Below are 16088 nucleotides of genomic sequence, written 5' to 3'. Positions count from 1 at the left end.
ATTACTATAACTTACTTTTAGGTCCTCTTGCCTTATATTAAATAGGCTCACTAATTAACTTATAAATTATTATATACTAACAATTACATTTCACTGACAAAGTCTTCCAAAACTAATTTCAATCATACTTGTTGTCATAGTCCTTATCCTCAAGGAATAGTCATTAAAGAATCAAAATTTATTTCTATGCAAAGAAATAGCAGCATAACATATAATTCTAACACTAACATATAATTAAATAGTGCTGGGATCAATTAAAAATTAATTGTTCCTTCTATTGATTAAGAACTTACGAGCAGCTACGTCTGAAGTTTCTACTCTTCTTCCTCGACGCATAGTAGACGCTCTGGCTGACGCACTACTATGATCGGGTGGATTTGCCGTGCTTGGATTGTGAGAGGTACCAATTATATTTATAGTTTGGCCCTAACCAACTGTCTGCGAACTTTGGAGAGTAGATCGAGGTGCTCTGGTGCAATCTCTAGCGAAATGTCCGAGCTCGCCACAATTGTAGTAGGCTCTAGTGGACTTACGACACATACCCCCGTGTAACTTGTTACATAGCTCACAGACACGAATAGGATAGGAACTTCTGATTCTTTACTGATAGGTTCTCAACTGCTTTTGCTCTGAAGATCCGCCTCAATCAGATCCATAACCACTAGGCTCTCCAGTGTTCTTCCTTTTTCCCAAATTACTATTAGAACTTTGGCCATTCCGTTCCCCACTTTTTCCTTTTTCATGTAGCTCTTGCGGGGGTTGGGTTTGTGTTTGGCCTTGGGCTTGGGTTTGAGCTTGGGCTGACAAACTATCAGCCATTTGTTGGAAGAAGGTGGCCATTTGCTGTGCCACTTGTGCGGTTATTTATACCGATGGAATTGGTATAGTCGAGCCTTCGACACTCTGAGGAGCCGAGGCCTCCTCTTGCTCCACAACCGTATCTGAATGTTCTACTGGTTTATTCCCCTCTTCCATTACTATTCAGAAAATTTTCTTTTTTCGAGACAACCTACACAAGGAGATTTCTCTCCATTAATTCATATTTATGATGCAATTCTACTATATGTATCAAATATTTGAGCAGTTGTATGTACCTATAAAATATTTCAAATTCACAGTTCAAAATTTACTTTAAATCCTTTGCTCTGATACCACTAAACAGGTCACACCCTACCCCTTAGTAAGATGTAACATGATCCTGTAGTACATCTAATGAATTATCGTACTTCACCTACCGATAACCCATTAAATATACTATAAGGGGATTTAGAACAATTTTCTTACTTTTTGAAAGTGGTATGCTTTTATAGCACGTATTAAAAATATTTACTTAAAGTTTAAAGACTAGTTAAAATTTTTGTCCATTTTTATTTTTACACAAATTTTGAAAAATTTTTGGCAGAGTGTCTTCTATATTTGGGAAAAACGGTTCTTCAAACACCTGTAAAACCACTTTTAATAATTCATTTCATCAAAATCAACCACTACCACAACACAAGTCAACATCATTTCTCCCAACTTCATAATTCAAAACAATTCTCAATTCAATTGTTTTCAAAAATAATATTAAATAACTTCATTCATATTCCATTAAAGAAAAATTAATTTACATTCATTACAAAACTCAAAAATAAGTTTGAACATTACAATAATTTGCATTTCATTACATACCAAAATAATATTACAAGAGTTTTTGTACAACTGCTCAAACAATTTACATACATATAATTACATGCATAATCAAAATCTAATATACAAGGGTATACCTATAATATACTAGAGGCTAGTCACACGCAGTCTTCAAGGTGCAGCCGCAGGAATCTCACTTAACTGCTCTACCTCTACTCTCACCTGCGATAGCATACAAAGCTATCGCTGAGTGGTGAACTCAGTGGTGCACAACTATAATTTAAAATGTAATACAATATACATTGATAATAGTTATACCAAAAATTTTGTAATCTCAAAATTTAACCAACTTCTAAATGTCAAAATTCTCATTGCCAATAATAATAGTCATTTTTTAAAATAACCTTGATCAAAATTTTGATTTGTCAAATCATAACTGAACAATAAAATAATTCCTGTAATTATGGAAATAAACAATTATTTTAACAAAATCATTTGTACACAATCTCATTTAAAATCACAATTTTTTTTATCAATCAAAACCCATCCTTTATCTCACTAACTATGCAAGACTAATCCGAAAGGGCCATCTTCGGGGGTGATTCTAACTCCCTATGGTCGGGGAGATCAAACCGTGATTCTAACTCCCTATGGTCGGGGAGGTCGAATCATCATGCACAGTACTCAACACACTAATGAAACTTCCGACGGGCCAATAATAAATACTTAGATCTAACCTCTAATAAGAGGAGGATCGAAGCTTGTGCACATACCATGGTATTCAAAACAAAACAAAGCTAACTCCATTGTCTCATCAACAAATGATATAGAGACGGGTAATAACCTAGTCAAGCATATATAGTGAGATATAAAACCATATCATGCATTTCTTTGTCCTTTTTGTGAGCATAAATTACAACACAATATTAATTCAAGATCAATTCCAATATTCCATAATTTTTTTATGCTCATCACAATTCAAAACAAAATTTTGTATTTTAAACATGCAAATTACCCGTCATAATTCAAAACATAATTCCAACACAATTTTCCAAACATAATTTATCCAGTCCAAAATAATATTCAATAATTATTGAAATAATATTTCACAAAACTAGACTCATGCTTGCTATACCAATTTCAATAATCATTGAAATAAATCCCATAATTGATAAACATAGTGCATAAGGAAGAATAAAATCATTTAATTACATAAAATATTCAAAACAAATTCAATCAAAAACTAGTTATGCACAAACCTCTTTTGTCAACTCAATTTACTCAAACTTTCATTTCTCCTTTGAAGATCCCTTTCCAACTGAAACACATAAATTTAAAGTGCTTCAGTATCCATTTCAAATACTTAAATTCCAATAATTAATTCATATATACTTAATTCTAGCCCGAATATGCTTAAACTAACGTTCTTGGAAATTTTCATTTTAGGGTTACTATTCACGACATTATTCAAGTCAAATTGTTAACTTTCTTATGCTTAATAAGTTTATTAGTTCTAATTGCACCCATATACCACATTTTAGATGTTAATTTTGTTGGCATTGATTGCCAATTCAATTTCTAAGTCTCCTAAGAGAAATTATAATTTTTCAGTTTTGGTCCCCTTTTTTCTACTATTCCATTGGTCTTGTTACTGTGAGAATTTGGCTAAGTGTCCTTTATCAAAGTTATTCCTTATTTTCTTAACTTTATTTCCCTTTTTGAATCACTTCATTTGGAGTTTTGTAGCCCAATATGTAACTATTTGAATACGGCTGGCCGGATTTGGTGTTACCCAGAATTCTTGGCATTTCCTAGATATTAGCAGTTTTTGGTGTGTTAACTATAGGTGGTTTTTCAGATAGGTTATGATCAAAATTTGGGTTTATTTTCTTCATGAAAGTTGTAACGCTATGTCTCAGCTAAGATTCAGGTCATTTGGACCTTCCATGACCAAGTTATGGCCATTTAAGTAACTACTGTTCATTTGGTTATTTTTGTACAGGGCACTGTGCCCTAATTTGGATTTGGCCTAATTGTTCACTAAGTTATGGTCATTTTTTGGGCATAATTCCTGAATGAAAAATGGTCTATTTTGTGTCTAGTTTCATTCCCAATTGACAGAACACCAATTGGGTTAGTAAATTTCATTTTTGGTGCCTGAAAGAGACCTAGGTCAAGCTGTCAGTATACTGACCTTAACCAATCCGAATTGAAACTTGGTTCTAACAATTCACACACACCACAAATGGTCACAATTGACCATTTCTCAACTCAAATAAGGTCATTTGCATCAATTGATCATTTTCTATAATTTTTCTCCCAAACCCTAAGTGCCAAGAACCCTAATTGACTAATTGTTACATCTCACTAAATCAAAGCATATAAACATGATCAATCAACTCATTCAAGCTCATGTTCACCTTTAATTCCATTAAATATCACACACCCTAACATTTCATCATGTGGGCTGAAATTTCCTAACCCTTGATTAAGCATCATCTTTTTTATTTCTCTTAAAATTTCATCTCAATTTAACTCATCTTAAAGATTTAAAAGAGAGAAATAGCAAGATTGGTACTAACCTCTTTTGTGAGATTTCTAAGCTAACCCACTCTTCACTTTCTTCTCTTCTTCTTGGTACCAAACTCTTATTTGAGATATATAAACAAATTTATGTGTTGGAAACTAGAGAGTTTATGGTAAGAATGTTTGAAAATTTAAGCTTAAAAACTCAAAAATGGAGGATGGCTTGGGTGGAGGATGGTTCGGCCATGTAAGTGGGGAAGAAGAAGATAATTTGTGTTTTTACTTTTCTTTTGTCTTTAAGTTAATGTTTATCCCCAAAACCAATAATTAGAAATTAAAAGTTTAATTATGTCATGCTTATGTCACTTGATGATGTCATTAATTTTTTTTCTTTTCTTTTCTTTTTCTCTTATTTTTCCCATACTTTTTTAATTTAATTCTATATTTCAAAATTTTTATTTCTCTGATTTTATTGGATAGTTAGGTCAGGAGTCAGCTCTGGGGGTGAATTAACCAAATTGCCCCTTGCTGGTTCAATCCAGTTTGCAAATAATTAGATATTTCTTCCAGATCCCTGACCTAATTATTTGACCTACTTAAAAATTCTTTTTTATGATTTTCTCTTTTCCACTGTGTTCGCAATAGTCCTAAGGACCGCGGCGTAGCATTTTCCGATTCAGAATTCGGGTTACGATTGACCTCGCAGTCATTTTCTGGGAAGGTCACCCATCGCTGTGACTCCCGGCTCATTTAATTTTTATGCTTTATTTTTCTTCTTTATACTTAACTATTTGGCAATTACTAATTATTTGTATTCAGAGCTTATCTATGTGTCTTAAATGTGGTTCAAATCCCCTTAATTATCCGGACCGACACCGGTCACCGGAATAGTAAAATATATCAGGCTATGCAAATAGGGGTGTTACATTCTGGGTTTTGGTCAAAACACCAATATTGTAGATATATGTCTTATAGAAATTTTGCCACTGATTTCATTGTATTTGGATTTTTTTGAATATTTTGCCAGACATTCTAGTTGTCTAGACCGACACTGGTCACCGGAATAGTAGAATGTACGGAGTTGCTACAGAGAGGGTGTTACAACTCTTCCCCTCTAATTTAAATTTCGTCCTCGAAATTTACCTAATGCAAACAGTTGAGGGAACTGTTGCCTCATCGTCTCTTCATTTTCCAATGTTGCCTCTTCGGTATTGTGGTGCCTCCAAAGCACTTTCACCAGTGGAATCTGCTTATTCCTCAACTCTTTCACTTCCCGAGCCAGGATCCTTATGGGTTCTTCTTCATATGTTAAATCCGGTTGTACTTCAATTTCTTCCACGGAGATGACATGTGAAGGATCTGAGCGGTATCTTCTTAGCATAGACACGTGGAACACATTGTGGATCTTGTCCAGCTCTGGTGGTAAAGCTAGCCTGTAGGCTACTGGTCCCACACATTCAATGACTTCATAAGGGCCAATGAACCTAGGGCTCAATTTACCTTTTCTTCCAAACCTCAGTACCTTCTTCCACGGTGACACCTTGAGGAACACTTTATCGCCAACCGCATATTCTATTTCTTTTCTCTTCAAGTCGGCATAGGATTTACATGCATGCGAGGCAACCTTTAGATTGGCTTTGATTAGTTTTACCTTCTCTTCAGTCTGTTTCACCAAGTCTGGGCCTATCAGTTTGTCTTCGCCCAATTCAGTCCAGCACACTGGAGTTCTACATTTTCTCCCATACAGTGCTTCATACGGGGCCATTTGGATGCTAGCTTGGTAGCTATTGTTATATGCAAATTCTGCCAGTGGGAGGTATCTATACCAACTTCCCTCAAACTCAATGACACAACTCCTCAGCATATCCTCAAGGACCTGACATATATTTCATGTTATTATTATCATTTTAGTTCAATATTTTTATTAATTCAATTGGTTTCAATTATTTACCTGGATTACTCTTTCTGATTGCCCATCCGTTTGAGGATGGAAAGTTGTGCTAAAGTGGAGTTGTGTACCCAAGGATTCATGAAACTTCTTCCAAAATCTCGATGTAAACCTTGGGTCTCGATCAGATATGATGGAAAGTGGAATTCCATGCAATTCAACTATCTCACTGATATACAATTCTGCTAATTTCTCTAGTGAGTAGTCAGTCCTAACTGGCAGAAAGTGTGCTGACTTCGTCAATCTATCTACTATCACCCATACTGCATCATGCTTCTTTTGGGTGAGAGGTAGACCACTTACAAAATCCATGGTGACTCGATCCCATTTCCATTCAGGTATGCGTATAGGCTGTAGCAAACCCGATGGAACTTGATGTTCTGCATTAACTTGCTGACATGTCAAGCATTTAGTCATATAGTCAGCTATGTCCTTCTTCATACCAGGCCACCAATACTGAAGCTTCAGATCATGATACATTTTTTTACTTCCTGGGTGCATAGCATAAACACTGGCATGTGCCTCTTTCAGAATACTGGCTTTCAATTCCCCATTATCTGGTACACATACTCTTCCTTTGTAGTACAGACACCCATCTGCTTTCGCCTCATAGTTAGTTGCTTTTCCCTCTGAGATTTTGCTCATAATAGCTATTAACTTTTCATCTGCCTTTTGCCCATCTAAAATCTGCTGTAGCAGGTTTGGCCTCACTTGCAACTCAGCCAAAATAGCTCCATCTCGAACCAAAGATAGACGGGCATTCAATGATCTCAAAGCTGTGATGGATTTTCTGCTCAAAGCATCAGCAACTACATTTGCCTTCCCAGGATGGTAGTCAATTACACAATCATAGTCCTTCAGGAACTCAATCCATCGCCTCTGTCTAAGGTTGAGCTCATACGAGTTGGCAAATATTTTAGACTTTTGTGGTGCGTGTAAATGTAGCACTTTTCACCATATAAGTAGTGCCTCCATATCTTCGATCACGAAGATAATTGCTGCAAGCTCTAGATCATGGGTAGGGTAATTCTGCTCATGTGGCCTTAGCTGCCTGGAAGCATAAGCGACCACCTTCCCCTCTTGCATCAATACACACCCTAACCCATTATGAGAGGCATCACTGTAGACCACAAAGTCCTTTCCTAACACTGGCTGTGTTAACACTGGTGCCTCTGTCAACATAGCCTTCAACTTCTCAAAACTAGTCTGACACTTGTCATTCCAGTCAAATCTGACATTCTTGTATAACAACTTGGTCATTACAGCAGCTATTAAGGAAAATCCCTTCACAAATCTTCTGTAATACCCAGCTAGCCCCAAGAAACTTCTGACCTCAATTGTATTCCTGGGAGGCTTCCATTCCATCACTGCTTCTATTTTCTTGGGATCCACTCTAATCCCATCAGCTGACACTATGTGTCCAAGGAATGCAATCTCATTCAATCAGAAGTCACACTTGGACAACTTAGCATACAGCTTCTTTTCTCTCAGGGTTTGCAGAACAATCCTCAAATGCTCATCATGTTCTTCACTGATCTTGGAATACACCAAAATATCATCAATAAAGACCACTGCGAACTGATCTAGGTATGGATGTAAGATACGGTTCATAAGGTCCATGAATGCTGCTGGTGCATTTGTTAGGCCAGAGGGCATCACCAAAAACTCATAATGCCCATACCGAGTCCTAAATGCAGTCTTTGGCACATCTGCATCCTTCACCCTCAACTGATGATACCCTGATCTTAGATCAATTTTAGAAAATACTCCTGCTCCCTTCAACTGATCAAACAGATCATCAATTCTAGGCAACGGATATTTATTCTTCCCAGTTACTTTATTCAACTACCGGTAATCGATGTATAACCTCAAAGTCCCATCCTTCTTTTTCACAAACAGCACTGGAGCTCCCCATGGTGACACACTGGGGCGTATGAACCCCTTATCCAGCAACTCCTGTAACTGGATTTTCAGTTCCTTCAATTCTATGGGTGCCATCCTATAAGGAGCAATAGAGATTGGTGCTGTACCCGGCAGTATCTCAATAGCAAATTCAACTTCCCTTTCTGGTGGCAAACCAGGCAATTCTTCAGGGAACACATCTGGGAAGTCTTTTACTGTGGGTATGTCACACAGATCTGGCTTAGCCTGCCTAGTATCCACCACATGTGCTAGGTAGGCTTCACAACCTTTTCTCATCAGTTTTCTTGCAACTGTGGCTGAGATGACATTGGATAAGAAATCTGTCCTTCCCCCCATAACTGAAATCTCATTACCTTTAAGAGTTTTCAAAGAAATCCTTTTCAGTTTACAATCAACCATTGCCTGATGACGTGACAACCAGTCCATTCCCAAAATCACGTCAAACTCATGGAAAGGAAACTCAATCAAGTCTGCCAAAAATTCATACCCTTGAATCCTTAACGGGCAACCCTTGTACACTTTGTTCACTACTACACTGTGGCCCAATGGCTTAGTGACCAGAATGTCTTGGTCACTCTCCCCTACTAGTATCCCCCTTTCTACGGGTAGGTTGATGCAGATGTATGAATGAGTGGATCCTGGATCCACCAATGCATGCACAGATGTATCGTAGAGGGAGAACGTACCCCTGATGACGTCTGGGGCATCTTGCTCCTCCTGAGCTCTCATGGCATAGGCTCTAGCAGGTGCTCTGCCCTCAGGCCTCTCTGCTGGCTCAGATGCAGGCCTCTGTGATGGTCCCACTGCCTCAGATTTACTAGTTTTCCTACCTCTTTGTGGTGCAGGAGCAGGTCTGTCTGCCTGTGTTGGAGCAGCTGTAGTAGTTCTGCGTGGACAGTTCCTCAACTGATACTCTGTTGACCCACACCTTAAGCAGGCACCTATCACTCTCTAACACTCCCCCTTATGCCACTTCAGGCAATGTGGACATGCAGAAGATGCTGGGGCTGGTTCCTTAAACCCCGTCCCTGGAGAGCTGCCCATTGATGGTGTGGACTGACCTCTCCTAGGGGTGAACTGTGGCCTGGGTCCCTGAGACTGACCCTGACCTTGTGGTTGACCTGAACTCTGTGCAGGTGGACCTTTGAACTTCTTCCCAGGTGCAGGAGATGAACTAGACTGACCCGGGCCCCTCTTCTACTGTCTCTCTCTTCTAGTCTGCTCACTTATTCTAACCTTTTCAACTTTTATTGTAGCTTCCACTAACTTGGTGAAGTCGGTGATTCCCAAGGTATTAATCATGATCTTTATGTTGTCATTTAATCCCTCTTCAAATCTCTTACACCTTTCAGCCTCATTAGGGACTATCTCCCTTCCGTAGCGGCTCAATCTGACAAATTCCTTTTCATACTCAGCCACTATCAGCTGTCTCTGCCTCAGGTTAATGAACTCTCTTCTTCTCTTTTCCAGGTATACACTACCCACATATTTCTTCTTGAATTCTGAGAGGAAGAAGTCCCAAGTTATTACTTCTGGCTGTACTTCACTAGACACCGTATCCCACCATTCATATACATCATCTTGCAACAGAGATACAACAGCTTCTAGATTTTGTTCAGGAGTGCAGTGGAGTTGTTTTAAAGCTCTGCCTATTCTGTTCAACCAATTTTTGGCTGCAACAGAATCATCTTCTCTCTTGCCAAAGAAGTCCACTGCTCCAAATTTTCTCAATCTTTCCAAGTGTGATTTCGGTTGTGGAGGTGGTGGTGGTGGTGGTATTACCCCAGCCATTTGTTTGAAGAATTCAGCCATTTGCTGGAACACGGCCTGTAGAGGTTGAGCAGGCTCTGATGGAGCTGGTGGAGCAGGTTCTCCCCTACCCCCAGTCTCAGCTACTGCAGGTGGAGCATGACTCTCCACTTCCTCCTCAACTGCCCTCTGAGATGTGGGGTCCATATCCTAATCAAAATAACAAAGACAAACATATTTGCATTAGTGTCACCTCGACTCTTACAAATGCAATGCATGGTATGGACTCAATCTAGGCCCAGAAATGCCTAAACCGTGCTCTGATACCACTAAATGTGACACCCCTTACTCGTCTACAGTGTAGCCCACACAGTGTACCAGAACACCCTATTTTAATTCAATCATTTTTATTCTTCCTAATTTATTATTATTATTATTATTATTATTATTTTATAGTTATGGAGTACAATTTGTGAAATATAATTTATTTCAGTCATTTATTGAAATCATAAATTTATTTGAGGTTCTGCAAATTTTATAGAAAATCCAGCAGAGTACCGGCTAAAAATGGGGAAAACAGTTCTTCGGAATCTGTGAAAAAAACTTCCAATATTTTCAATCAATCCCAAACTCCATTTCATCAACAAAATCTCAATATGTTTTTCAACAACATTTCCATTTCTCAACCATTTATCTCATATGATAATCATGTAAAAGTCATAAATAAATATTCACTTTTTCATTCATAAACACAATTTCCACTATTTACATTAATATCAAAATACATTACATAAGTTTCAATTACATAGGAGAAAATAAAAGTTAATTACAAAATACCCAAAATGAAACCTAGTGTCCTACCAATGCACTGTCGTCGATGAGGTGACACGGATACTATGCAGAGCTGAAGAAGGTCTCACCCAATCTGTGGTCTACTGGGCTCTCGGTCTGTCTCTCCAGAACCTACGCGTGGCAAAAGCAACGCGCTAAGCAATAATGCTTAGTGGTGCCAATAATAAAATAAAAAGAAATAACATAAAATAAATATGTAGTGAATGTATTGATGTCTCATTTCAAATAAATTTTCGATGAGTATTTGTAGTCTTACTTATTTTGTACTTATTATATTCATTATTTCATTTAATTTATCCACTTTCATTTTTGGTTGCCCAAGTAACCTATACTGGATGACTGGACTGGATAAACGGGTAAACTGGCACTGGGTATCAAGTACCTCGGGCCGTCACACCATCGGTAACATATGTGTCTCCCAGTGTGCAACATAACAGCTAATAAGCTGTAATAATCATCGGGGTTAAAACCCAAGTGTAATAATTCAAATAACATAGCCAAAGGCTATTATGTCACAGAATGGCATGGGAGCCATGAAACACAGAATGACATGAAGCCATATGCAGTACTACTAACAGAACCCTATTGGCATGCCAAGCTATCCAAACAAATCTTGTTAGGTATACTAGGGCATTTCACACTTTTAAATTTCACAATTTTTAAAATTTAAGTTTTAGTGTTACTATTCCATTCATTGATCAACAAAAATGTTGACTTTTGCATAGGCAATAGGTACATTGGTTTTAATATCATCAACATACCACATTTTGCATTCAAAATTTGTTGGTATTGGTTGCCAATACCATTTCTAAGCTTAATGTTAGTTGGGCAGAATTTTCAATTTTTACTCCTTGAATTACTGTTCCATTGGTTAATTTTGCAGTGGTAATTTGACAAATTGATCAACATGAAAGTTGTTCTTATTTTGTCTAGTTGAATTTCCTTTTTTGAATCACCCCATTTGGAGTTTTGTAGCTCAAGTTATGGTCCAAAAACCACAACTGGCCGGATTGAAATTTTTCTGGACTGACCATATCTACAGTGCAGTGAACAGTGACTTCAACTCACTTGTTGGATAGGTTCTTGTCATAATTTGGGTTAGGTTTCTTCATGAAAGTTGTTGGTCTATATCTCAGCTTGTTGTGGGTAAAATTTCAGGTCAATTGGACCATTCTACACTGAGTTATGGCTAAATGACCAAATACTGTTCATTTGGTCATTCTGCAGAAACAGACTGCAGGTCACCCGGATTGGGGCAAGCTTTTGGTCCACTTAGTTTGGTCTTATGGGCATGGTTTCTTCACCAAAGTTGTTCCATTATGTGTCTAGTTTCATGTCCAATTGGCTTTGCACCAATTGAACCTCTGCAATGCAAGTTATGGCTGGCCAAACCTGCTGGACTCATGTCCAATTCTGTAGGTCACCTAGGGCAGCCACACTAAACTCAAATCCAACATCCTTACTCACTTCAATTCCTTCTCACACACATTCAAATGGTCACTAATTGACCATTACAAAGTTAATATATCATTACATGAGCAAACCCTAATGTTGTTCAAGTGTCCACATTTTCATGGTTCATTCATGCATTACACTTGTATTTCACTTACTCTTACATGTTCAATCACTTATCTTATGCTAAGGGCAGCTCATAACCACTTTGTTTCAAGTAATTTCATCAAACCCTAACCCACCCCTAAGCTGCCAAAATTATAGGGATGGACACATAAGTTTTATTTTGTTTTTCTTACATTTTTTTACTTATTTCATTGCAATAAACCTAAATTAAGTAAAATGGGTAGAAGATTGGACACAAACCTTGTTAGAGCTATTCTCAAGTTTGCAAAACTTCTTTTTTCCTTCTTCAAATTGCTGTCCAATGTTTGCTCTAGTGATAAGGAAAATTTTTAATGAAAGGAAATCAAGGTTTTGATGGGTGAGAAATTGGAAGCTTGGTTGAGTTTTAATGGAGGGAGAGAGAAGTGAGGTCTCGGCAAGAAGAAGAAAAGAAGATAAAGTATGATTGTTTTCTTTCATTTCTGCCCATTTAACTCATTTTAAGTGGTTTAAAGACATGTGTCACAATGTAATTGGGTGAGGGCACACTAATGACATCATATGATGTCATAAATTCTCATTTAATTCATTTTTTTTTCTTTTCTACTCATTTTCAATTCAATTTTAAGTAATATTTATTCAAATTTTATGTCATAATAATTATTTGCTTAACTGGAGAAGTCGGCCAAAAATCACATCTGAAGGCGAAATGACCAAAATGCCCTCCGTTTGGCTTAACAGACTAAAATTGTCTGTACCGATTGAAAAATTTTCCTAAGTATTTTCTTGGCATTCTAATGCCATAGAAACCTCAATGACCCTTCTCTGGAGTCCCAAAAATTATTTTATGAATTTTTCCCTAGGTCTAGGGCTCCTAGTTGTGAGAACCGCAACTTCCTACTAGGTTACCCATCGCTAGGGCACCGGCTCATTTAACTTGGTTGTATTTTATTTCTAATTTTTTTTCCTAAATTTTTCTTATTAATATTTGAGTTAATTATGGTTCCTCACTTTAGTTTAAATATTTTTCCGGACGTTCTAGCTATCCAGACCGACACTGGTCACCAGAACAGTAGAATGTACGGAGTTGCTACAGAGAGGGTGTTACAAATTATTTGGTGCAAACAATTATATTTTTTTCTTTTAATAGATAATATATTATTGTATACAGTATTTTCTTTTTTTCTCAATGAAATAAAACAAAAATTTTTAACTCCACTAACTCAATTTCCTAACTCCATCCCTATATATATAAAACTTAAGTGAGGAGGATTAATTTGATATTAAAATTCAATTAATTAAAAAAAAATTTTTTTGATACTACAAATACATACACATATAAATTAGAAAAATAGACAGGAATAAATAATAAAAATTCTAATACGAGGGTTGTGGATATTGAGATGGATTATAGAGAAGTTGTTATTGTTATCCATTTTGCTGAAGAAGATTTTTCTGAATTTGGTCAAATTCTATATGATTGCAGAAATTTACTCATACAATAGTCTAGTTGGACTTTGGTTTAGATTCGAGGATAAGCTAATTTAATAGCTTATTCATTAGCAAGGGCATTTTACTTAACACTTTCTAACCTAAATTTGGGTGTATTGAGGAGACTTAATGGTATGAGTTCAGTTTGAACTTAATCTGTTAAGTTTTTTTTTTCTTGAATTTTATTAACAAACTAATTATTTAAAAAAAAAGTATGGCAACATATAAAGAAAATTGTCTGTATATTGGTTAAATAATCCTTTAGGGCATTTGTAACACCCTCCCTGTAGCAACTTTGTACATTTTATTGTTCCGGTGACCAGTGTCGGTCCAGACAGTTAGAACATCTGGAAAAATATTTAAACTAAAGCGAGGAACTATAATTAATTCAAATATTAATAAGAAAAATTTAGAAAAAATTTTAGAAATAAAATACAACCAATTTAAATGAGCCGGCGCCCTAGCGATGGGTAACACAGTGGGAAGTTGCGGTTCTCGTAACTAGGAGCCCTAGACTTGGGGGAAAATTCATAAAATGTTTTTTGAGACTCCAGAGAAGAGTCATTGAGGGTTCTATGGCATTAGAATACCAAGAAAATGCTTAGAAAAATTTTTCAATTGGTACAGACAATTTTAGTCTGTTAAGCCAAATGGAGGGCATTTTGGTCATTTCGTCTTCAGAGATAATTTTTGGCCGACTTGTTCAGTTAAGTAAATCATTATTATGACATAAAATATGAATAAATATTGCTAAAAATTAAATTGAAAATGAGTAGAGAAGAAAAGAAGAGAAAAATGAGAGTAAATAACAATTTTGACATCACATGATGTCATCAACCCTTTCCCCACCAATCACAATTAAGCTGCCTTATTAAAAGGGGATAATTGAGATAAAAATACATAAAAGCAATCAGTAGCCATCACTTTCCTTCAACCAGCCATTTCCTCTCTTCCCACCCAAAACCACCATTGAAGCTCCACCAAAGCTTCATTTCACATCAAATCTCACCTTGAAACCACCACTTAGCTTCACAAAAAATTAACCTAGCAACTTGAACATCCTTTAGCAGCCGAAAGAGGAAGAAAAAAAGAAGTTTGGGTAGCTTAAAATTCTGCTCCATTCAAGGTTAATGTCTAATCTTTGTTCCTTTTGCTTTAATTCATGTCTAAGTGCATGAATTATGTAGGAAATGTAAGAAAATAAAATAAACAAGTGTGTGTGTGCACCCTACAATTTTGGCAGCTAGGGTTAGCTAGGGTTTGATGATTTTGCTTGTTAGAAAAATGGTTATGAGCAGTCTTTGGTAGTGGATGAGGGATTGAACATAATTGAGTACATGAAATGCAAGAATTATGCATGTGTGAAATGAAAAAAAAAAAAAAAAATTGGACACTTGAACAATTCTAGGGTTTGCTCATGTGATGGTTCATTAACTTTGTAATGGTCAATTAGTGACCATTTGAATGTGTATAATGAAGAAATGAAGTGAGTTGAGGCTTGGCATTGGTGCATGGGTGAGCTGCCTTGGCTGACCTACAGAACTAAGCATGAGTCCAGTAGGTTTGGGCAGTTATAAATGGAATTCTAGAGGTTCAATTGGTGCAAGGCCAATTGGACATAAATCTAGACACATAATGGCACAACTTTGGTATAGAAACCTTGCCCAGAAAACCAAACCAAGTTGACCTAAAAATTGCCCTAATACGGGTGACCTGCATTCTGCCTGGGCAAAATGACCAAATGAATAATTTTTATTCATTTGGTCATAACTTAGTGTAGAAAGGTCCAATTGACCTAAACTTTTACCATCAGAAAAGCTGAGACATAGACCTACAAATTTCATGAAGAACACAAATCCAAATTCTGACCATAACCTAGTCAAATTGCCAATCAAACTTAGGTTACCAAATCTGGCAGAACTAATTTTGGATTCTGTCCAATCCGGCCAGTTATGGTGTTTAGGCCATAACTTGAGCTATGAAAATCCAAATGGAGTGATTTAAAAAAAGGAATGTGACTAGACAAAATAAGGAACAACTTTCATGAAGACAAGTTTGCCAAATTCCTACTGTATAAATGACCAATGGAACAGTAAATATGAGGCTTGAAATCTAAAAATTTTGAATACCTAATACTAAGCTTAGAAATGGTATTGGCAACCAATACTAACAATTTAAGAATGGAAATGTGGTATGTTGGGAGTATTAAAACCAATGTACTTATTGTCTATGCAAAAGTCAACATTTTAGTTGACTAATGAAATGAATAGTAACACATAAACTTAAATTTCAAGAATTGTAAAGTTTAAAAGTGTAACATGCCCTAGTACACCTAGCAAGATTGGTTTGGATAGGTTGGCATGCTAATAGGGTTTAGTTAGCAGTACTACACATGGCATTATGCCATTCTGTG

Source organism: Hevea brasiliensis, chromosome 10 (assembly GCF_030052815.1).
Source record: "Hevea brasiliensis isolate MT/VB/25A 57/8 chromosome 10, ASM3005281v1, whole genome shotgun sequence".
In the NCBI taxonomy this organism is placed as follows: domain Eukaryota; kingdom Viridiplantae; phylum Streptophyta; class Magnoliopsida; order Malpighiales; family Euphorbiaceae; genus Hevea; species Hevea brasiliensis.
This window is presented reverse-complemented; position numbering follows the sequence as displayed.